This window comes from Urocitellus parryii, chromosome 2 (assembly GCF_045843805.1).
Source record: "Urocitellus parryii isolate mUroPar1 chromosome 2, mUroPar1.hap1, whole genome shotgun sequence".
Classification (NCBI taxonomy): domain Eukaryota; kingdom Metazoa; phylum Chordata; class Mammalia; order Rodentia; family Sciuridae; genus Urocitellus; species Urocitellus parryii.
This window is the reverse complement of record NC_135532.1, coordinates 189,830,500-189,854,335: the sequence shown is the minus strand read 5'-3', so window position 1 is coordinate 189,854,335 and position 23,836 is coordinate 189,830,500.

Here is a 23,836-nt window from a genome sequence, read left to right as displayed (position 1 = left end):
ACATCATCAGCAAAGATACCCCAGCACTACCACAACTCACTGCACCAACAGATAGTTCACAAAGCATACAAGTGATACATAGTCCAGGCAAGTTCTTCAAGCAGTTCAAAGCAGAGGAATCCATTAATATGTCCATTTCCTCCCAAAGTAAATTGACTCCTTGATTCAGTATCACTTGTTGAGTTACATTATTCATTGATGCATCAGTTTATACAGTTTGTTGTGATAGCTATCGAAGAAGCTGTAGTTTGGTTTTATCTTTGTCTTCACCGGCACTGGGATGAAGATAGGAATTCTGGCAGTGATGGCTAAAAAAAATTATGTAACATCCCAGCAGGCAACAAAAAAAAGGCAATTTTCTACACAACTTAGTATCCTGAATAGAATTAGATATAAAGAAAAGGAAACGTGAAAGTAAACAAACAGATCTGTTAACCTCCTTTTTTGTTCACATTTTAAAACAATCCTCAACAGCTGTTTACCCAATTTAAATTAAACCATTTAAATCAGGTGAATAATAAAAAAAAATATTTGGATCCATTTTTTCATGAGCGCTCCTCATATATGATATATGACATATGCACATACAGACATACAACACAAAACACAAGTGTGCACACATAACATACAACACATAACATAATAGTAAAGGCCTTGTAGCTTTTCACAGGTGAAATCCCCATTGAAATGCTCAAAAAATTCCACAGTCAAAAAACAGAACTGATCAGAAAAACATTAACCTAGGTCTGTATGGGCTCAAAAAATAAATAAATAAATAAAACTTCATGATGTGGGAAAAGGCAATAATAAAATAGATATTAAAAAAGGCATCCTGGTTACCACCTGGGTTTGACTCTTCTTTTAATATCCCATCCTTTTTACTGTAACTTGCATATGGGTCTGAAGGTATTCCCACAAGCAAGCCCCAAGGTTTCTTACATTTGAAATAGGCCTTAATGGTATTCATTATTCATTAGCCTCCAGGGGTGGGAGAACCACTGTTGCAGATGTAAGGATAGCCAAACTGGAGTTCTGGATATCAGCTGTTATGGATTTGAGCCAAATCATCTTCTTTTTTGTCTGTAGAAATCACTTTAGTTAGTCTCTCTGGTATCCAAATTGGCTGCTGTTCTCTCTGTGGAAACACACAAACAGACCCCCAACTCCAGGCAATCACTGGGTCAGGACCTTTCCATTGTCCTGTTAGAATATCCTTCCAAAGTACCTTGTGCTTATGTACATTTTTGGACACATGTGCCTTTCCACAGCACTAAGCCCTGATGAATCCAAATTTAAAAAGTTTAGAGTAAAAAGGGTTATTTTAAGTTTATCTTTGGGGGATATATACCCCTTCCCAATTCCCTCTTTTTGATTTAATAAGTACATTTTAATAGTTTGATGAGCTCTTTCAACTATGCCTTGTCCCTGTGGATTGTATGGGATTCCTGTTATATGAGTAATGCCAAATGATGAGCAAAATTGTTTAAAAGAGGTACAAGTATAGCCAGGGCCATTATCAGTTTTTAACTCTTTTGGAACGCCCACAGTGGCAAAATTTTGTAAGCAATGAGCTATAATATCTCTAGTTTTTTTTCTCCGGCATGAAGGGAGCCCATCAAAGAATCTAGAAGAAAAATCAACTGTAACATGCAAATATTTTAATTTTCCAAATTCTGGCAAGTGTGTGACATCCATCTGCCAAATATGATTAGGTATCAGTCCTCTAGGATTGACTCCAAGATTAACTTGTGGTAAAAAGGTCACACAATTTTGACATTGTTTTATTATTTGTCTAGCTTGTTCCTTAGTTATTTTTAAATGCTTTTTTAAAGTATTTGCATTGACATGGAAGGATTTCTTCTAGCGTAGAAAAAATATGTATGTCTTGTGTAGTTTTATCTGCTAAATCATTGCCCAAACTAAGGGCTCCAGGCAATCCTGTATGTGCCCTGATATGTCCTATAAAGAATAGATCTTTTCTGTCCCAGATTAGACTTCGTATTGTGGAAAACAAAGAGAAAAGAGTAGAGGAAGGGGAAATCCTACCAGCATCTTCACGGGATACTATAGCATTAACTATATACTGACTATCAGAAAATAAATTAAATACAGAATCTTTAAACATTACAAAAGCTTGTAATACTGCATTAAGCTCTACCTTTTGAGCTGAGTTTTTGGGTACTAAAAATGTAAAAGTTTGATCAGGGGTAACTACTGCTACTGTACCATTATTTGACCCATCAGTGAATATATTTGGAGCATTCATGATAGGTGTTTTTCTTGTCATTTTTGGAAAAACTACAGGATGCAAAGACCAAAAAGACAACAAAGGATTAGATGGCAAGTGGTTATCAAATGAAACATTAGGTTTGCACATGATTATTGCGCAAGTATTTAACTCATGAGCTAACTCATCAATTTGAACCATAGTATATGGAGTAATAATTTTATTGGGAGAAATTCCAAACACTCCCTTTGCTACTTTTATTCCTTTGAGTATTAATTGTCCTACAGCCTCAGGATACCTAGTAAAAAATAGTGTTAGGAGAATAAGATAAATGTATCCATATTAACGAACCTTCTTGCCAAAATACTCCTGTAGGAATATTTTTTGTTGGTAGTACAATAAATAATAAAGGCAAACTTATATCAATTCTATCCAAATGCATATTCTCCATATACGTTTCAATGATTTTTAATGTCTTTCTTGCTTCAGGCGTTAACATGGGGGGGGGGGGATTTGGATCTGATGGACCTTCTAGGATATCAAATAAAGATCCCAACTCTCCTGTTGGTATGCCTAGATAAGGCCTTATCCAATTTATGACTCCTAATAACTTTTGAAAGTCGTTAAGTGATTTGAGTTGATCTACTCGTATTTGAATTTTTGGTGGACGGACCATGGTTGAGGATAATAGAACTCCTAAAAAATTAATTGGAAAATTTAATTGTACTTTATCTATTGCTATCTCTAGATTATAATTTTTTAATAAATTTGTAAGTGTGGCATAACATTCTAGCAATGTGTTTTTATCTTTGTGTGCTAAAAATACATCGCCCTTATAGTGAAATATTTGTAGTTCAGGATTTTGATCTCTAAGTGGCTGGATTGCTTTGTTAACATAAATTTGACATAGTTTGGCTGTTAGCCATCCCTTGAGGGAGTACTTTCCATTCATATCTCTGATTGGGACCTTCATGATTCAGCGCAGGGATAGTAAATGCAAAACGTGGACTATCCTCAGGATGAATTGGAATTGAAGAAAAAACAATCTTTAATATCTATAACTAAAACATACCAGGTTTTTGGCAAAGCAGATAATTGAGGAATCCCCGATTGAGCAAGTCCCATAATAACCATCTTGTTATGAATAGCTCTTAAATCTTGCAATAATCTCCATTTACCAGATTTCTTTTTGATGACAAAAATGGGAGTATTATTGGGAGATACAGAAGGTTGTATATGTCCCCCCGCTAATTGTTGTTTGACCAGGTCATGGGCTGCTTGTATCTTTTCTTTAGTGAGGGGCAAATGAGGAACCCATACTGGTCTTTCTGATTTCCAGGTAATTTTTATTGTCTCAGTGACCCCTCCTGAAAACCCAATCCATGTCTATCTATTTCTTGATCTATTTGTATTGGTGCCACTATACTTTGTCCTTTTTCTCCTAATCCTTTTCCTTTCCTAGCCATAATAGTGGGCACAATTGAATTGATGTTATTTGTTAATGTTAGTCCTAATTGATCTAGGACATTTCATTCCCATAAATTTATGGGAAGATGATCCAATACATATGGCTGTATAGTTCCTTCACATCCTTCAGGATCCTTCCAATCTAATACCATTGCATTTCTATGGGGATTAGTTGCCACTCCTAGGCCTCAAAGTGTTTGAGTGGCTTGTAATGGCCAATGTTTTGGCCATTCTTGATGAGAGATAATGCTAAGGTCTGCACCTGTATCCAGTAGCCCATTAAATTCCTTTCCTTGAATATTTAGTTTTAGCATGGGGCGAGAATCTAAATTTAAAGAAAGCATAGTCCAATCTACACCTGTGGAGCCTAATCCCCTGGAACCTCTTTCTATAGTATGACTGGAAAATTTACTATGTAGGCTGGGTATTATTAATAACTATGCTATTCTATCTCCTGGTGAAATTACTGATATACCCCTTGGAGAGCTGGCTATAATTTTTATGTCACCTTCATAATCAGGATCAATTACCCCAGGACTTATCATAAGTCCTTTTAGAGTAGAAGAACTGCATCCTAATAATAAGCCTACTGTTCCTTGGGGAAGAGGCCCTTTTACCCCTGTGGGAATGATTTGAACTCCCATCTCTGGAGTTAGTACTGCTCTGGTGGAGATGCAGATGTCCTATTCTGTGCTCCCTCTGGTTTGTCTAATGAGGGATCTAATGGATAATGTGTCCTGGGTACTACCCTGATGGTGTTGCTGGGTTCCTCCTGTGCCCTGTATATTTGTGGTCATGGGGCCCAGAGCATGGGGCCCCCCTGTCCATTTTTTGGCAATGGAGTCCAATGTTTTTCTCCATGATATTGTGGGTAAACACCTGGTCCTTGTTCATTTTTTGATAATGGAGTACCCTCTATGGTGGTTTGAGAATGGCATTCATTAGCCCAATGTCTCCCTCTATGGCATCATGGGAAAATACCCAGCATTCTACCCCTTTGATACCTAGTTTTGTTAAACCCTCCTCCTATGGGGCAACTCCTTTTAAAATGTCCTGTTTGTTCACAATTGTAGCATGTTTTTGGCCTGGCACCTAAAGCCTATTGTACTGCAGCTGCCAAGACTTGCCCTTGTTCATTAATGTCTCTGAATAAATTAATATATGTGTTTAAATCTACATGTTTCCATGGTCTAATGGCCTCCCTGCACCATCTATTTGCCTGTTTGTAGGCTAGTTGTTTTATTAATGGCATTGCTTGTTCTACATCCCCAAAGATTCTGGTAGCTGTTTGTATAAGCCTATCTACAAATTCAATGTAAGGTTCATTAGCACCTTGTATTACCTTAGATAATTGACTTTGTAAATCTCCATGCCCCTGTAAAGTTTTCCATGCCCTAACCACAGCTGAAACAATTTGTGAGCATATGGCAGGATCATATCTAACTTGTTGCAGCTGACCCTCATAAGGTCCCTCTCCTAGCAACATATCTAGATTTCTCTGAGGATAACCAGCTGCTACATTTTGCCTAGCCGTCTCCATGCAAAATTCCTGATTGGCAACCTTCCATAACAGATATTGTCCTCCATTTAGGACAGCTTTGCACATACTAGCTCAATCTGCTGGCATCATGTTCAAGTTGGTAATGGATTTGACCATACTTACAGTGAAGGGCGCTTGAGGACCATAGGTTGTTTCGTCCTCTTTCAGCTGCTTCACTGTTTTGAAATCTAAAACATGGTAAATTTGCTGCTCTTCTGCCTCCTCAAATACAGGGCATGCTAATCTTTGAGGTCCTGTCTCAGAATTCCATCTATCAACTATGGAGGTTGAGGGCCACTCAGCATATGTTGTCTCCACAGGTGGAGCTGTTGGTTGGACATCCATGCCCTCTGGTGATAGAAAGGTGTTAGTAGCAAACTCCCATTGTAACTTGTCTGACTAACTAATTCTTGCCCTGTCTGACTAACTCAAGAGACTTCCTCTTTTACTTGATCTAAAATGTCTTCTCCTTAACTAAGCAAACAAGATTGTACCAATGTCCATAATGATAATGTGCCAACTGGCAGAGTTCTTGGGTTTTTCTTTTCTATCTTTTTTAAATCTTCACCCTGATGGTTCCATTGTGATATATTTAACAACCCCTCCTTAAGAAACCATGGGCTACACTTTTGTATTGTATCAATGTATGCCCTAACTGTTCTTGGTTTTACTGGGGTGCCTCCTTCCTCTTGTAATTTACTTAACTTTCAGTTTGTTTTTTACTAATATTTAGTTCCATATTTCTGCTATAAAAATAACACAACCAACAAGATAACACAAAACAAAACCCAAACAGAACAAAACAAAAATGGAACAAAAATTCGTTGTATCAGTTTTTCTATTTTTTTGACATGTGCATCCATGGTCTATCTGTATCTCTTCCTCAGAGCCGAGCAACTTTTCTAACATCCTATTTATTTCTAGGGGCAGGCAGCTTGAAACAGAAATGTAACAAATCAAAAGAAGAATACACTGTCTCTTAAAATGGTCACTCATCCTCTCGCCCTTCCCTCAGGGGCGAGCAGTTTATCTTATCACTTACCCTCAGGCGTTCCTCCTATGAGCCACCAAATGCTGCAGTCTGGCTGAGCACAAATAACCAGGAGGTCACGAGCCACTTGTAGATTCAAGCAGGAACAAAATTTATTTCCGAACTCACATGAATGCCACCCATGCGACCTCTAGGAACTACGCGAGAGCTCAACCTGAATTTAACAAATGCACGCGAACTCTCTAGGAACTCCATGAGAGCTCAATGGAAACTCAACAGGAACTCCGTGAGAACTCAATGGGAATTCAACCATCCTAATGGCTCGCTGGCACCACCTCTCAACCACTCCCCCTGGCAAAACGCCAGGAGCCATCCCGACTCAGCTGGGGCTCTCAACAAGAAACTATAGAACTGAATAATACAATCAATAACTTAGACTTAACTGACATATATAGAATATTTCATTCTTCAATGAACAAATAAACTTTCTTCTCTGCAGCACAGGGATTATTCTCTAAAATTGACATTATATTATGCCACAAAGCAACTCTTAGCAAATACAAAAAAGTAGAGATATTACCCTGCATTCTATCAGGTAATAATGAAACTAGAAAACAATGATAAAATAAAAAATAAAAGCTACTCCAACACATGGAAATTACATAATATGCTACTGAATGAACACTGGATTGCAAAAGATGTCAAGGAGTAGATAAAAAAAAACTTCTTGGGGCTAAATGAGAACACTGGTAAAACAGAAATCTCTGGGACACTATGAAGGCAATACTAAAAGGAAAGTTCATTGCATGGAGGTCGTTTCTTAAAAGAAAAAAAAAAAGTCAACAAATAAGTGACCTAACATTACATCTCAAAGCCCTAGAAAAAGAAGAACAAACCAACACCAAAATTAGTTGAAGGTAGGAAATGATTAAAATCAGAGCTGAAATCAGTGAAATTGAAACAAAAGAAACAATTTAAAAATTTGACAAAACACAAGGTGGTTCTTTGAAAAAATAAATGAAATTGAAAAGCCCTTAGCCCTCTTAATGAAGAGAAGGAGAGAGAAAACTCAAATTACTAACATACATGATGAAAAGGAAATATCATGACAGACACTAGAGAAATACAGAAAATAATTAGAAATTATTTTGAAAGCTTGTACTCCAATAAAATAGAAAATATCAAAGTCATGGGTAAATTTCTACTATAATATTATTTGACCCAGATGAATCAGGCTCATATACACAATTTAAAACAATCAATTTCAAGAAAAGATTTAGAAGATACCATCAGAAGCATATCAACCAAGAAATGCACAGGATTAGATGGATACACAGCTGAGTTTTATAAGACCTTTAATGAAAAACTAATAACAATACTCCTCAAATTATTTCATGAAATAGAAAAAGAAGGAGCACTTCCAAACTCATTCTGTGACACCAGTATCACCCTGATTCCAAGACACATGAAAGAAAGAAAACTTCAGACTAATATCTCTAATAGAAATAGAGAAAAAATTCTCAAAAAAATTTTGGCAAATTGAATACAAAAATATATCAAAAAAATAGCACCACAATGAAGTGGGGTTCATCCCAGGGATACAAGTTTCGTTCAACATATGGAAATCAATAAATCAGAATCATATGATAATCTCAATAGATGCAGAAAAAGCATTCAACAAAATACAGCACCCTTTTATATTCAAAACACTAGAAAAACTAGGGATAACAGGAAGGTATCTCAATCATAAAAGCTATGTATGCTAAGCCTCAGGCCAACATCATTCTAAATGGAGAAAAATTAAAAACATTCCCTCTAAATACTGGAACAAGACAGGGATGCCCTCTTTCATCACTTCTTTTTAACACAGTTCTTGAAACACTGGCCATAGCAATTAGACAGACGAAAGAAATTAAAGGATATGAATAGGAAAAGAAGAACTCTAATTAGCATTATTTGCTGATGATATGATTCTATACCTAGAAGACCCAAAAAGTTCCATCAGAAAAATTCTAGAACTAGTAAATGAATTCAGCAAAGTAGCAGGATACAAAATCAATACCCATAAATCAAAGGCATTTCTGCATATCAGTGACAGATCCTCAGAAAGGGAAATGAGGAAAACTACCCCATTTACAATAGCCTCAAAAAATAAAAATAAAATAAAATACTTGGGAATCAACCTAACAAAAGAGGTAAAAGTCTTATACAATGAAAACTACAGAACACTAAAGAAAGAAATTAAAGAAGACCTTAGAAGATGGAAAGAGTCCCCTTGTTCTTGGATAGCCAAAATTAATGTTATCAAAATGATTATACTACCAAAAGCACTATTCAGATTTAATGCAATTCCAATCAAAATCCTAATGATGTTCCTCATAGAAATAGAAAAAGCAGTCATGAAATTCATCTAGAAAAAATAAGAGATCCAGAATAGCTAAAGCAATCCTTAGTAAGTAGAGTGAAATAGGTGGCATCACTATATCAGACCTTAAACTATACTACAGAGCAATAGTAACAAAAACAGCATAGTATTAACACCAAAATAGACTTGAGGACTAATGGTACAAAATAGAGGACACAGAGACTAACCCACAAAATTACAGTTTGACAAAGGCGCTAAACATATACATTAGATAAAAGATAACCTCTTCAACAAATGGTGCTGGGAAAACTGGAAATCCATATGCGACAAAATGAAATTAAACTGCTGTACTTCACCATGCACAAACTCAACTCAAAATGGATCAAGGACCTAGGAATTAAACCAGAGACACTGCACCTTTTAGAGGAAAAAGTAGGCCCAAATCTCCATCTTGTCAGATTAGGTCCCAACTTCCTTAATAAGACTCTTATAGCACAAGAATTGAAATGAAGAATCAATAAATGGGATACATTCAAACTAAAAAGCTTCTTTTCATAAAAAAAAAAATCAGTAAGGTGAACAGAGAGTCTATAGCTTGGGAGCAAATTTTACCCCTTGCACATCAGGTAGAGCACTATTTTCTAGGGAATATAAAGAACTCAAAATACTAAACACCAAACTAACAAACAAACAAAAAACAAATAATCCAATCAATAAATGAACCAAGAAATGGAACAGATATTTCTCAGGATACACAATCAATCAACAAATATATAAAAAGATGTTCATCATCTCTAGCAATTAGAGAAATGAAAATAAAAACCACTCTAAGATTTCATCTCACTATAGTCAGAATGGCTGCTATTAAGAATACAAACAATAATAAGTGTTGATGAGGATGTGGGGGAAAAGGAATACTCATACATTGCAAATTGGAGCAGCCAATATGGAAAGCAGTATGGAGATTCCTTGGAAAGCTGGGTACAGAACCACCATTTGACCCAGCTATCCCATTCCTCAGTTTATACACAAAGGACTTGATAAGAGCATACTACAGGGACACAGCCACATCAACATTTATAGCAGCACAATTCACAATAACTAAACTGTGGAATCAACCTAACGGTCCTTTAGTAGATAAATGGATAAAGAAAACATGATATATATATGATTATACTACCAAAAGCACTATTCAGATTTAAATATATATATATATATATATATATATATATATATATATATATACACACAATGGAATATTACTCAGTAATAAAAGAGAATAAAATCATGACATTTGCAGGTAAATGGATGGAGTTGGAGAATATATTGCTAATGAAGTTAGCCAATCACCAATAAAACAAATGCCAAATGTTTTCTATGATATAAGGAGGCTGATTTATAGTGGGGTTTGGAGGGAGAGCATTGGAAGATTAGATGAACTCTAGATAGGGCAAAGGGGTGGGAGGGGAAGAGAGAGGGCATGGGGGTAAAAAAGATGGTGGAGTGAGATTGATATTATTACCCTAAGTACATTTATGAACACATGATTGGTGTGAATATACTTTGTGTACAACCAGATATGAAAAATTGTTCTCTATATGTGTAACATGAATTGTAATGTATTCTATTGTCTTATATAACAAATTAGAACTTAAAAATGCACACACAAAAAACAACCCACATGTGTGTTTATATATGCAAACACTTGTACTCGCACTTCACATTGTACTTATCACACAAGATTTATTCAACATCAGAATCAAGATATAGAACTGTTCTATCAGCTCAAGGATGCTTTTTGTAGCCACATCTATCTCTCCCTTTGCCCCTTGATACCTTATTCTTAGAAAACAGTAATCTACTCAGTTTTGCCTGTTAAAGAGTGTTATAGAAATATCCCCAGTAAAAATTGGCAATAGATATTTCTCAAAAGGAGACATACAAATGGTCATAGGTTTATGCAAAGATTCTCAACAACACTAATTATCAGAGAAATGCAAATAAAAACCATAAAGAGATTATCACTTCATTCCAGTAAAATGGTCGTTATAAAAAATACTGAAGGTGACAAGTGCTGGTAAGAATGTATAGAAAAGAGAACTCTACCACACTCTTGGTGGGAATGCAAATTAGTAGCTCTTATGTCAAACTGTAAAAGTTTTCTCAAATATTTAAAAATAGAACTATCATATGATACAAAAATCCCCATACTGGGTACATATCCAAAGGAAAAAAATGGTATGTAAAAAACACATGTGAACTCCCATGCTTATTACAACACAATTCAAAATAACCAAGAAATGGAAACAACATAAGTATCTATGAACTAATAAAGGCATGAAGAAAAGGCTGTATATACACAATGGAATATTATTCAGCCATACAAAAGGATGAAATCCTGTCATTTGAACCAACATGGATAGAACTGGAGATCACCATGTTAAGGGTAATAAACCAGATGCAGAAAGACAAGTACCAAGTACTCCAAGATCTCACTCATATGCTGTGTTATGGTTTGGAAGTGGAATACTCCACACAGTCTCATGTTGAAAACATGGCCCCTAGTACAGCAAGGTTTGAATGTTGTAATTAGGCAATGATTGGATCATGTGGACTCTGATCTCATCAGTGGATTAATCCATTTGGTAGATTAATCCACTGATAGCTCAATCAACTACTAGGTATAACCTAGTTGGAAGAAGTAGGTCATTGGGGTTTTGCCCTGAGTTTATCTTCTCATCAATCCTTCCTTCTCTCATCTCTCTCTCTTGTTTCCTGGCTGCCATGAACTGAGTTGCTTTCCTCCACCTTGCCCTTTCACCATGATATTCTATCTTACCTCAGTTTCAGAGCAATGAAGTTGACTAACCAAGGATGGAAACTGTAACCAAAATAAACTTTTCTTCCTTTGTGTCAGTTGTTTTAGTCACAGTGATTAAAACCCAATTCACAACTGTTGTGTCAAAAAAACCTGATCCCATCATCTTCAGAATACAATGGCAGTTACCAGAGGCTTTGGAGAGTGGGAGAGAAGGAAGGATAGGAAAAGGTTGATCGTAAACACTAAGCTGCAATTGGATATAAACAAGAAAGCCTGCTGTGCTCTCATTCAGAAAGGTAATTGTAGGTTGCAAAGAGCCACTATACCTTTCAAAAAGGAAGATGAATGAATTTTGAGATTTTCTCCATAAAGAAATAGTATAGATTCAAGGATAAATATGTTTAACCTTTGTTTTAGTCAGATTTTTCACTGCGGTGACTAACAGAACCAACCAAAACAATTGTAGAGAAAGAAAAGTTTATTTGAGAGCTCATGGCTTCAGAAGTCTTTGTCCCTAGAAAACTGGCTCTATTCCTCTGGCAGAACACCATGGCAGAAAAGTTGGCAGAGGGAAGTAGCTCCCATGACAATCAGAAAGCAGAGAAGAGAAAGAGACTCCACTCTCCATGTACAAATATATGCCCAAAGTCACACCCCCAATGCTCTACCTCCCCCATCCACACCCCACATGCCTCCAGTTACCACTCAGTTAAACCCCTATGAGATTAATTCACTGACTAGTTTAAGGCTCTCACAACCTAATCATTTATTCTCTGAACCCTCTTGCATTGTCTCACACATGAGTTTTTGCTGGACACCTCACATACAAATCATCACAACCTTCTAAAGAGTACACAAAATATGCAAATATGGAAACATTACATGGTTTCTTGTTAACATGTACAATATTTAATTTGAATGCATGTCATAAATAAAAATTAATTACATGAATTACAATGTTCATAAGTTCAAGTAGTGATGATCTTTTCACTCCCGTAAATATTTGTGGATTTTATTAAGTTTTTTACTGCCATACCTTTCTCCATTTAGTCTCATGTTTGCCCTGGATCTTACGAACTTAAAAAAATTTCCTACCTTCTTTCCAGATGCTGTTTAAGTCTCTTCAACTTTGTAAATTAGGAGTTGAATTATCAACAAAACCAAAACTTATGTCATTATTTGACATAGTCCAGGATAAGAAAACTGAAAGATGATCACAGTGTATAAAAATGCTAGAAAATGACAATGAATTCTCCTAAATTCTTTCTTACCTGTTTTTATTTAAAATAACCCTAAATTCAAATTCATTATCACTCTGATAAAAAACACAAAAATTAGTACCACAGCATCAAGACTTATTTGAAACAGCATTTATTAGAAAATATAGGTAATGATAAACAAGTAATAAAGTAAGGCATGCCATATATTTTATTCCAACTTTTTTCCAAATGATTCAAACCAATGTCTTTGTCTTTTCAAGCTGCTACAGCAAAATAGTCCAAGCTAGGTAGCTTATAAATAGGAATCTGTTTCATAAGGTTTTGGAGATTAGGATGTTCAAGAATAAAGTACTGTTATATTTGATATGTGGCCAAGACTAGAGCGGTTCCTAGAGGGAACATCTTCTCTGTGTCCTCACATGATAGAATAGGCAAGGCAACTCTCTGGTCACTTTTATAAGGTGACTAATACATGCATGGCAGTTCCACTCTCATAAGCTAATCACCTCCACAAAGACCCCACCTCCTAATATCATTATAATTTCAGGATATAAATTTGGGGGCACACAAACCATAAGAGATTTTAGTACATAAGTGCCATACTTCACATACATTCATTAAAACCATTCCTCTCTATTTTTTTAAATTTCTTTGAATTTGTTACACTTCTATTAATGCCACAAACTGTAGCACTTATTTCATATTGCTTTTTGTTGTTTCACAACTGATAATCTCACTAAGCTGATTATTTGACACTGTTAAGACTGTGGAGACTATTATTTTTCTTCAATAATTCCAAAACAATTTAAGCTAAATCCAAACATATATCAGGGGCTCAGTAGATTCTTGTCAATTTCCCCAAAATGGTGAGAAAACTAGTTAAGGAATTCCATTAAGTGCATACCAATATTTTTCAACTAAGGTATTAAAGTTATATTTCTCAATTACTGACATACCTTAGGAACAGCAGGAAGGTGAATATGGCAAATGAGTAAACACTGCTTGAATAGAGAGACAAAGGATTTGTCAAGAAAATAATTAGAGATCACAAAAGTTTTCTAGTTAGAGTCCTTGGGATTAGTAGCAAACACTGAAGGAGATAAGAAGGCATTACAGTGGCAAAAACAATGCAAAAGGGTGTACAAAAACCAAAGAGGATGGGCTGTGGATGTGGCTCAAGTGGTAGCGTGCTGGACTGGCATGCACGGGGCACTGGGTTCAAGCCTCAGCACCACATAAAAATAAAATAAAGATGTTGTGTCCACCAAAAACTAAAAAATAAATATTAAAAAATTTTCTCTCTCTCTCTCTCTCTCTCTCTCTCAAAAAAAAAAAAAGAAAGAAAGAAAGAAAGAAAGAAAAGAAAAGAAAACCAAAGAGGAACATGAACTTGATGACATAGAGAGGGAAATTCTGATAAAATGAACAGGGTTACAGAGGCATTCGAAGCACAGAATTGAGAGATGATTATACAAAGAAATATTAGGGCAAATTGAAGGTTGAACTGCCTTACCAATACATACACCATGATTTAAAAAGAATTAAAAAAACAGTAAGAACAATGCAGGGTCAATTTGGCCCCAAAGTTAAAAGAGCTGATTAGAAATAAAGATGTCACAAATAATAGGAATATTTTTGGATCTTATTAAAAATTGACAGTCAAGGAACAGTGGAAAGACTCTTCATTCCTCTCCTAAGATGATATTCCCAAAAGATGGTCCCAAAAATTATGTAGTGAGAATAAATGTTTTTACAGAAAATTATTCAACTTTTAATTTTAGTTTAGAAAAGAAAGAAAACAACTGAAGTTTAAAGAATTCAAGACTGTGATTTTAATGTTAAAAATCTCTTAAAAGTATTAAAAGCATTTTCTTTATCTGATTACATCAGCATGTTTATAAAAATATTCATGAAGATAATAATGTCTCTATTTACAGAAATTCCCTCTATGATTTTCAGTGTTACTTAAGACAATTTTATTTCTTAAGTCCATGTACGTTTCAGTAGATGCTCATTATTATTTTTATGGTTAGATGAAGAGCTCAAGTTGTTATAACCATCATTTTAACTTCCACTTTAGACAATGGCATTTTTTAATAGTCCACTAGATGGCACCCAAGATAAGGCTTCCCCTTCTGACTGCCTCCCCAACTCCCCTTCATCTGCTAAAAAAATAAACGAACTTTTAATTGACTTTTGGATCATTATTCTTATGTGATATCTCTATGGATTTGGATCACTTTATATTTGGCTGTTTTCTCACTGTGAATCTCCAGACGCACTTCACATATAAAATAAAACATAAAATTCTAAGATTAATAATATTTTGATTTTGTATGAAACACTATTGAAAAAAACAACGTGGGGATTTTTATTAGGACAAAGGTTTTATGAACTATTAAATTATCTGGAGTACAGTTTTTAATTTCCAGTTAATATTATGCAATTAATAAAAATCTGTTAAAAATAAATTTTACGAATTGTTTTGGACTGATGGAAAGATGTCATTGTTGATTGATTCAAAATTTTGTATTATAGCCTTTTTATATTTTTAAAGAGAGAAAAGTTCAGAGGAAACATTTCATTTAATAAAATATTACTTAGTGTGAATTTATACTCTGTTCATAAATTTACCTAAAAGACCTATGAACTTTTCCTGGTATAAGGTCTTCACTGTGTGGTTTCCTAGTAAAGCTCTGTATGCCTTCTTCAAAACAGTGAGAGTCAGGTATACAAAAAGAAGTGCCTGAGTAGTCTTAACTGCTTCCTCTAACTCTCTTCTTTAAAACTTCATGTATTCTTTTTAAATTTCATCTTTCAAAAGATATTCTTAACGGTAAGTGTACCCTGCATACTATGGCTGATAAATTGGTTGGTATTACTGAAAACTATCCCTTGGAATAGGGAAATATTTTGCAAAAAATGTTCCTTGGAAAAAAGAAATCATTCTCTTGGAGACAACATTGTATTTCTGTTTTTGTAAATTTCTTATTTTCCTGTTAAGTTCCAATAGCAAGATACATTTTTCTTTATTGGAAATACATTCTCACAAATCATAACCTAATATTTGAGATTAAATTTATTATTTAGTCAATTTATTAGTTCTTTAACTCACCAGACATTCAGCAAAGTGAGTGTTTGATTGTGTAAAACAGTATTTGGATGCCTTAGTTAGTCCTTCAAACTACTCAGCTCAAGAAAAGCCTGGTAGATTATTACTTGAGGCTGTACAGGCTCAATTTTTTATTGGAGTAATGGAAAATTCACAAATAATTGATTTTACAAAAAAACCTTGGATACATAAACCCAAGTATAAAGGACCCCCCCCCAAAAAAAAAATGTCTGTAGCCAACTGCCAATCTGGGAAACATTTTGATACACATAAGGTAGTGGCTTTATTAACTAAATGAAATTTCCCAAATGTCAATAGTAAAAATGTAATATACTAGGGTAGTGAACAAATATGAGAAATAATTAAATTAATGAACAATCTAAGCCTCATAGAATATTAAACTGACCAAAATTTAAAACTTTTACCATACCTAGCACTTTGGAATACTAAATACACTGGCATAGGTGTCTCAACATTTTTAAAGAGTTATCACAACCAATAAAATTTCTTAGCATGCTAACTTATTGGTCTGAAATAGAAAGAGTTTTCATATAATGGAACATCAGCCAAAAATGGCTGAGTCTTCCATCCTGGGGATAAATGATGATTGTGGAAGGCAGGAGTGTCCATGTTTTAACTTTGTGACTATGCTTATACTAGCCCTACCCAGCATAGCTTATTCTCAATAGATTATTTCCTTATTTCCTCTCTACTTTCTGGAGAATCCTACATAGAAATGGAGGAAGGGTCATTTTTAGGATAAAGATGGAGAGTGCATCTTTTTGCTTTAGTATTCTTTCCTTTTCAGAGGCCACTGTGAGAGTTTGGTTGAGTTTGGTCTGATTTCCACACTGTCCACCCAACCAAATAGTTGGCTGCCTGATCTTGTTAGTCACTTAAGGAGATTAATGCAATGAACTCCTGTACATCAATTGGCTGAAAAAAGAAAATTACTTGTTTCAACCATTCTTTATTAACAGTAGAATTTTGGACATTACCAGGGAAAATACTTTGAGGCAGGTGGCTATTATAAGTCGTCAAGTAGTTCCACAAAGATTTTCTTACATATTCTTTCTTTAAGTCTATTGAATTATTTATGGCAAGTGTGCTTTCAAAAATCATATAGGATGGTTTATAGGAAATTGCTTATACACTATTAAAATTTTTTATCTTAAAGAAATTTAGAAACAGAGAACAAAAAAAAATTAGCTTTGGCATCCTTCAACAGCTTTGGGTAAAAAAAGTAAAATAATGTAGCTTCTGTTTTATGATGCAAGTCAATGTGTTTCTAGTTCTGAATTTGCAGAGGATTTTTCACTCATGGACAAGATATATGTGTAAGGCCAGCAGTAATGAAGGTACAGAACTAATATCTCTGCCTTCAGAGTCAAGGTGGAAAGGGACAGCAGAGAAAGTTAGAATCTTTAACCTGACATCACTGTAATTTGCATATGTAAAGGGTGAATTAGGATTCCTTTTACTTTTCCACCTCTAGTAAAGAGTAAAAAAGGGAGTAACCTAAATACTCCTAAATATTAAATACTAAATCACCTAAATACTAAATACTTTGATTGATTAAAATATTAAAAACTTTATTATTGAAACACACTATTGCATTTATAAATGAAATTTACAATAGCTATTTAAATTGTCTTTTTCTATTTAGAGATTTGTTTGTACAATTAAAGTTAAGTCTGCAATTTTAGGCTTTTCCTATGATTTAACACATAAACCAATACATACTTGTGAGGTTCGAACTAAGATTCCTTAATTAATTTGTGGTGCTGTTTGAAAGGATGGAGGAAAATACACCATTTCCTGAAACAGTTTATAGTTCTTTTCTAAAATTGTTTTATTTTCTCAGATTTTCCAGGGTGATACATTGCTGGAGTTAATAACTCAAATGTGTGGGTAACATTCATCAAGGCCAGGCAAACCTATGCTCTCTGCTCTTGGCATTATCGAGATCTTCAAGAATCCAAGTTGCAGCTGTAAATGGCTTTGGTAGAGGCCATTTCAACCACATCAGTCAAGATTTTGTCTTGACATATAATGGAAGGAGATTAGAAATAATGCATTACCTAAGTAAACTACTCCATCTTTGTTTTAGTAATAATGCAGTCCTCTACAAGACAATTTCCAATGTTATATAAACAATCAAAACACACATGGACTAAGATGGAAAAACAAATCTCTGATTGGTGTGATATCCATTGAAATTAATATGCTAATAAGGATGAGAGAATAGTGAAACATTTCATGTTTCATATGCAAAACATTTTTAAAACATGTAGGTATCAGAGGATTAATCTAGTTACTAAAATACATAGAATTGCCCTCTTAAAAAAATTAAATGAATGACATTGTGTATATTAAATTCTGAAGTACCTGCATATCAATTTTAGATGTATTATTAATGAAAATAACATATTACAAAAGGCTCAAAACAGATCAAATGTGAGTCTCAACCATCATTACCCCAGACAGTAAGTATAGAGTTAGGAGTTCTGAAGAATTTTATCTAGTCCCCATGCATGTCTCCAGAAAAATGCACGATTATACAAGATATGCATAAAATAGCAAAAGGCATGCATTTTGAGTTGGCCTCTAAGTTTGTTTATAAAAAGACAAATGCAAATTTACTGAAGATTTCCTAGTATTCATTCCACAGAGCTTCAAGGGAATTTTATTCCACTAATTCTTTGACCAATCAGCTCTGACTTCTGTCTTCTATATCTTACTCCTAACATAAAATGAGAAGCAGATATTTATGAAGCTACATTTAAATTTGGCCTAAGGAAGAAATCTTATACATGCATGATGCAAATTATCTCTTGTTGCAGAGAAAGAATATCTATTTCAGGTATTTAAAATTATTCAATAATAATTATGCTGATATACTTGCTATTAATTTTGAATATCAAAGTAATGTTTTTGATAATCACTTTGCCATTGAATTAGAGGATGCTTTAAAAATTCTAGTAATTTTTCATGAGAAACTATATTTACATTGCTAATAAAAATGTGAAAATAAACAATAACCACTACTTTATATAGTTCATAAATTCATAATTTAACCAGAGAACATATCCATGGTGGATTGAAATTTACTTTTAAAAGAGTTTAAAAAGAGCAGTAACTATTTTTATGCTCACACATTAATTTATCTAAGTAAATTTAGGGGCACCTACCAAGAACTGGATACTATGGACAAAAACATGAATAAAACTAGTATCTTGCTTCAAGTGGCTTGTATTTCAGTCATGGGTACTGATATGTAATGGATAGATTACAAGGTGGAAATGTACAAAAGATATGTGATATCACAAAAGGAGGGAAAATTAGTTCTGTTGTGGGTGTCACAGAGAGCATATTTACAGCAGCCTTCAGAAAATGATTTAAATGAGCTAGGCAGATAATACTGTTAAAAGTATTCCAGGCAGAAAGAATTTTGTGGGTTGAGGAATCTTGTTATTCTACAGAGCAAGGTAAATCTGCATGACAGGAGTCTTCTTTGCAGGGATCAGGACAAGGCCAAAGAAATAGTTTGGAAACAAGTTGCTTAAAACCTTCTGTGTTCTGCCAAGGAATTTTGAATTAATCCCATAAGAAGTGGGAAGTTACTAAAGATTTGGGAGCTGGTGAATCAACTATATATGTAGTTCTAAACAAATAATGTGGTGTTGCACTATGGGAAGAAATTGGACAAAGGAGACATGATTATTGTAAAGTATTTTAGTGCAGATAGACATCATCCAGAAGAAAATGGAGAGATTCATAGTGATCAGATCCTGAATTTGCAAGCTGGTTTAAAAGATGACTAATTACATAAGCTTGGGTGAGGCCCTTAGTGCTTCCAAGCCTGAGGGTCTCATTCTCATGTATGAAATGTGGACAAATGAGACCTATGTAGAGGTTATGGACTAAATGAGGAACAACCATGAGTGAAAAACAGGATGTCTGTCAATCATTAATTCTCTTCCCTAAAAATGATCTGGAAAAATTAACTTCTAATCTGTAATTAAAATGATAAAGTTTATTCTATGTTTTAAGTGATTGTTAAAGAAAGGCATGGCATAGCCACAGATATCCAATGCCTGATTTTAATACTTATAATCTGTAGACTTTTTCCAGTAACTGAAATGAAATGTCTTATAAGTATCTTATTTCTTCTTCCTTACTTCTAACAGAGAATAGGAAAAAAGAATGGTGATCTTTCTCCATAAAGAGATACTAGTGAAGATAGTAATAACAATTCTTTTGACCCTTTTTTTCCAGCACGATTCCTCTTTCAGTGTTTTTCCATGAGTGGTCTAAGTGGAATCATCATCCTATAGTGACACAGCCACATCAATGTTTATAGCAGCTCTATTCACAGTAGCTAAAGTAAGGAACCAAACTAGATGCTTTCAACAGGTGAATGGATAAAGAAAGTGAGGTATATATGCACAATGAAATATTACTCAGCATTAATGAAAAATAAAATTATGGCATCTGCAGATAAATGGATGGAGCTGGAGAATATCATGTTAAGCGAAATAAGCCAATCCCCCAAAACCAAAGGCCAAATATTTTCTCTGTGAATGCTTATTCACTATAAGATGAGGGGGGTCTAGGGAAGAATTGAGGTACTTTGAGTTAGGCAGAAGAGAGTGAAGGAAGGAGAGGGAGGATGGGGGTAGGAAGGATAGTAAAATGAATCTGACATTATTACCCTATGTACATATATGATTACATAACACAACTGGTGTGATTCTCCACCATGTACAACCAGAAGAAAGAGAAGTTATATAGAAGTAATACATATATAGAGCTATATATGTATGATATGTCAAATGCACTCTACTGACATGTAAAACTAATTAGAGCAAATAAAAAATATTTAAAATAGAACATTACAAAGAAGAAAAAAATACTTGTATGTAGAATGCTAAAATTACACTTTTGTTATCTCAATAATTTTAAAAATAATCAATATTTGAAAGCCACTAATATATTTTCTTACCCCTTATCTTCCTCCTTCTCCTCCTCCCATCTCAGAGTTTAACATCAAGTTTAAGTTAGCTTTAAAAATCTCTCCTGGAACTTTCCTAATTATAACGTCTCCTTTGTTTTGACACATAGCATGTGGAAATGTTTACCTGCATGCCCTAACCAGGTCAATGGAGTACAATGCTGGCCAAGGGTAAGGAATCACATTTTGTACATTCTGCCCACTGCAAATACATTTGTGAGAGAATCTCCCAACTTTTGTTTCTTTCTAATGATAATTATGATAACAAACAGTTACAGAGCACTGACAGTGATATTATGTGGTAGTGTTGTTATACATCAAGAAAGGATAATTTAAATAATTTGCACTAAGTCACAGAGCTTGTAAGTGTGGCATGTTGAGGATTCAAATCCAAATAGTCGAGCTTTTTTCCTACTCTTTAGAGTATATCATATTATCACCCTGTTCTGTCCTGATAAAGCCACCATGTTATGGCCAGTCCTCTGAAATCGTGACTAGAGTAAGATCTTTGAACATATTTTCATTTGTGACCAGTATAATTCGAGGGAAGGAACAGAGGGGAAGAAGGAGACTGGCTGGCAGGATTTAAGTAGCTATCTTGCTGAATACTTTTATGCAATGAGAAAAGGAAACAGAAAAACAGCAAAGAATGTACATAACTTATAACCAACCAAGGGTGTCGAAGACTGAGCCCAAACGGGCTCCTCACCACTGTTAACAAACTCTATGATATCTTCCTACTTAGGAGGAAAAATGATTATATAAACAGAGGAAGATTAAGATAAATAACACAGTTTCATGAAAAAGATTGTAAACAAACACTAAATATACAGACATCTACACTGCATTATTCTCTCCCCCCCCCCCCCCCCCCCCGCCCCGTTTCCAGTAAGAGTATCCCTGGTTGTTCTCTCTTCAGGTAGATCAACCACTCATTAAATACACAATGTTTGGCAACCTAACCCACAGAAAAACATCTGACATACTCTTGTTCTCTGTGTGTAAAATCAGTATAACAATGGTAGCTCTATGTTTGGGAGTGATATGACGGTCTCAATGAAAACTAGTACTCATTATTATTTTAATATTATTTAAACTTGTCAGCCAATAAGTTTCACACACATAACGTGCTTACTTAGTTTTCAACCATCTAGAATATGCACATTAAGAAGATACCAATTACTATGCTTCACTACTTTTTTAGTTCACCATGGTGGTTAAAAGATCAATCTTATAACCATGCACCTTAAGTCACAGGAGGCTTATTTAAAGGGTCCCTTTTCCACGCTACAAAATCTGCATCTCTTGAAGCACAGCCACATTTCTAAAATTTCTATCAATTCCAAATAATTCCTGTGAACATGAAGTGTGATAAAACTGGCTCAACCCCCATGACTCTTTCTATTATTTGTGTATGTTAGAGTCTGTAAACAAGTCAAAATAACACCTGGTATTTTGCCAGGGGAATGTTAGAGTTCATAAACAAGTCTAGATGGTGCCTGGCAAAATGCCAGAGGGAGTGGTTTGTGAAGTAACAAAAGTGAGCCATTAAGTGTGGAGATTCCTTATTGGTTGACTGATGTATCTAGTTTATGCTAATTAAGATAAGCTGTGCAAAATGTATAAATACCTCTGTTGTCCTACAATAAACGGCTCCTATTCCTGCTGTATCAACGTACACAAGTTATTTGTCACCCCCCGGTTATTTTGCTGCAGCCGGACTGCGGCATGTGTATATGTTATATGTATACATACAATAACTTTTTACCCAAATAATATTATCTTGCTATGTTTTTCCTCAGAACACTTTTATTTTTAAGTGTAATCTATAGTAAAGTGTAGCATTTTTTCCTTTCATAATTGATATAATCAGACAACCTTAAAGATGAACTGATAGATGTTGCCATCCAAGCAACTGACAAAAAAAATACTGAGTATTATTAAATGAGGACAGCAGAAGTATGTATGTCATTAGGACCAATGACAAAATTGGAAACTTTTTATTGATTTTTTCCAAAACCTGAATAAAAATTCAAAATGCAGTCAATGATACTTCTTAACCTAATAACAGGCAAAAATTTAAAGGGACAGGTAATATCTGGACTGTAAACATTTTGTTTGACTTGTGTATGATTTTTAAATGAGTTAGATGTGGGGTATTAAAAATCAGAATATTACAAATAAAATTTCAGCTATTCAATTTCTAATAAAAATGATGTATCTAGAAAAACTGTGCCACTTAACCATATTGGAGCAGGAGACTGTTGTGCCTTAGGGAATCTCATGCCACACAGCAGATCAACTTTGTCCATTTAGATTACTTATCCAGCCTCTCTATAGGTGTACAACTTTCTAACCCTTATTTTAGACACTGTGTAATACCATCTGAAAAAGTAAAAATAAATAAATATTTGTTGGATGGACATATAAGTGAATAAATCTGAAAAAAAAATGAATTTAAAGTTTTTAAACTTTAATACTGACATTATACAGTAACAATTTCTGCCAAGGACCTCTATTGTGAGTCACCTAACAATTAGGGAATCTAGACTGCATATTTTCCATCTATTATAGAGTTTAATATGAAAATTGGATTCAAATTATGTTTTTATTCTCTTCCAGAAGAAATTGGGTTATAAATTTCCTAATTCAAAATAAGAATCACCCAGCAGTCTTGAAATTATTATACTAGTTATTTATCTTCTCCTGTATTTTCCAAGTTACAAAAAGAAAACTTATATATTTATATCTTCTATGGTCATCTTGACTTTAACCTGAGTAATAAGAAATTTTATTTTATAGTAATAGCATGTTATTTCTCTATCCATTGTCATAAATTGCCATTTGTTTTAGTACAATTTAATATTTAACTACCTTAATTTACAAAATGTATATTTGCTATTCAAATTCAACATCTTTCCAAAAAGAATTTTTTAAACCATTATTCTTATTAATAGAAGATTTTGAAAATGTATTGAATTTATGTCTTGTATAAGGCCCTACCCTGTCTTTCTGCTTATTGAGATATTCCAGGAAAAGATCATGAAACCTGGTCTCATCAAAATGAATTCTCCAGAAA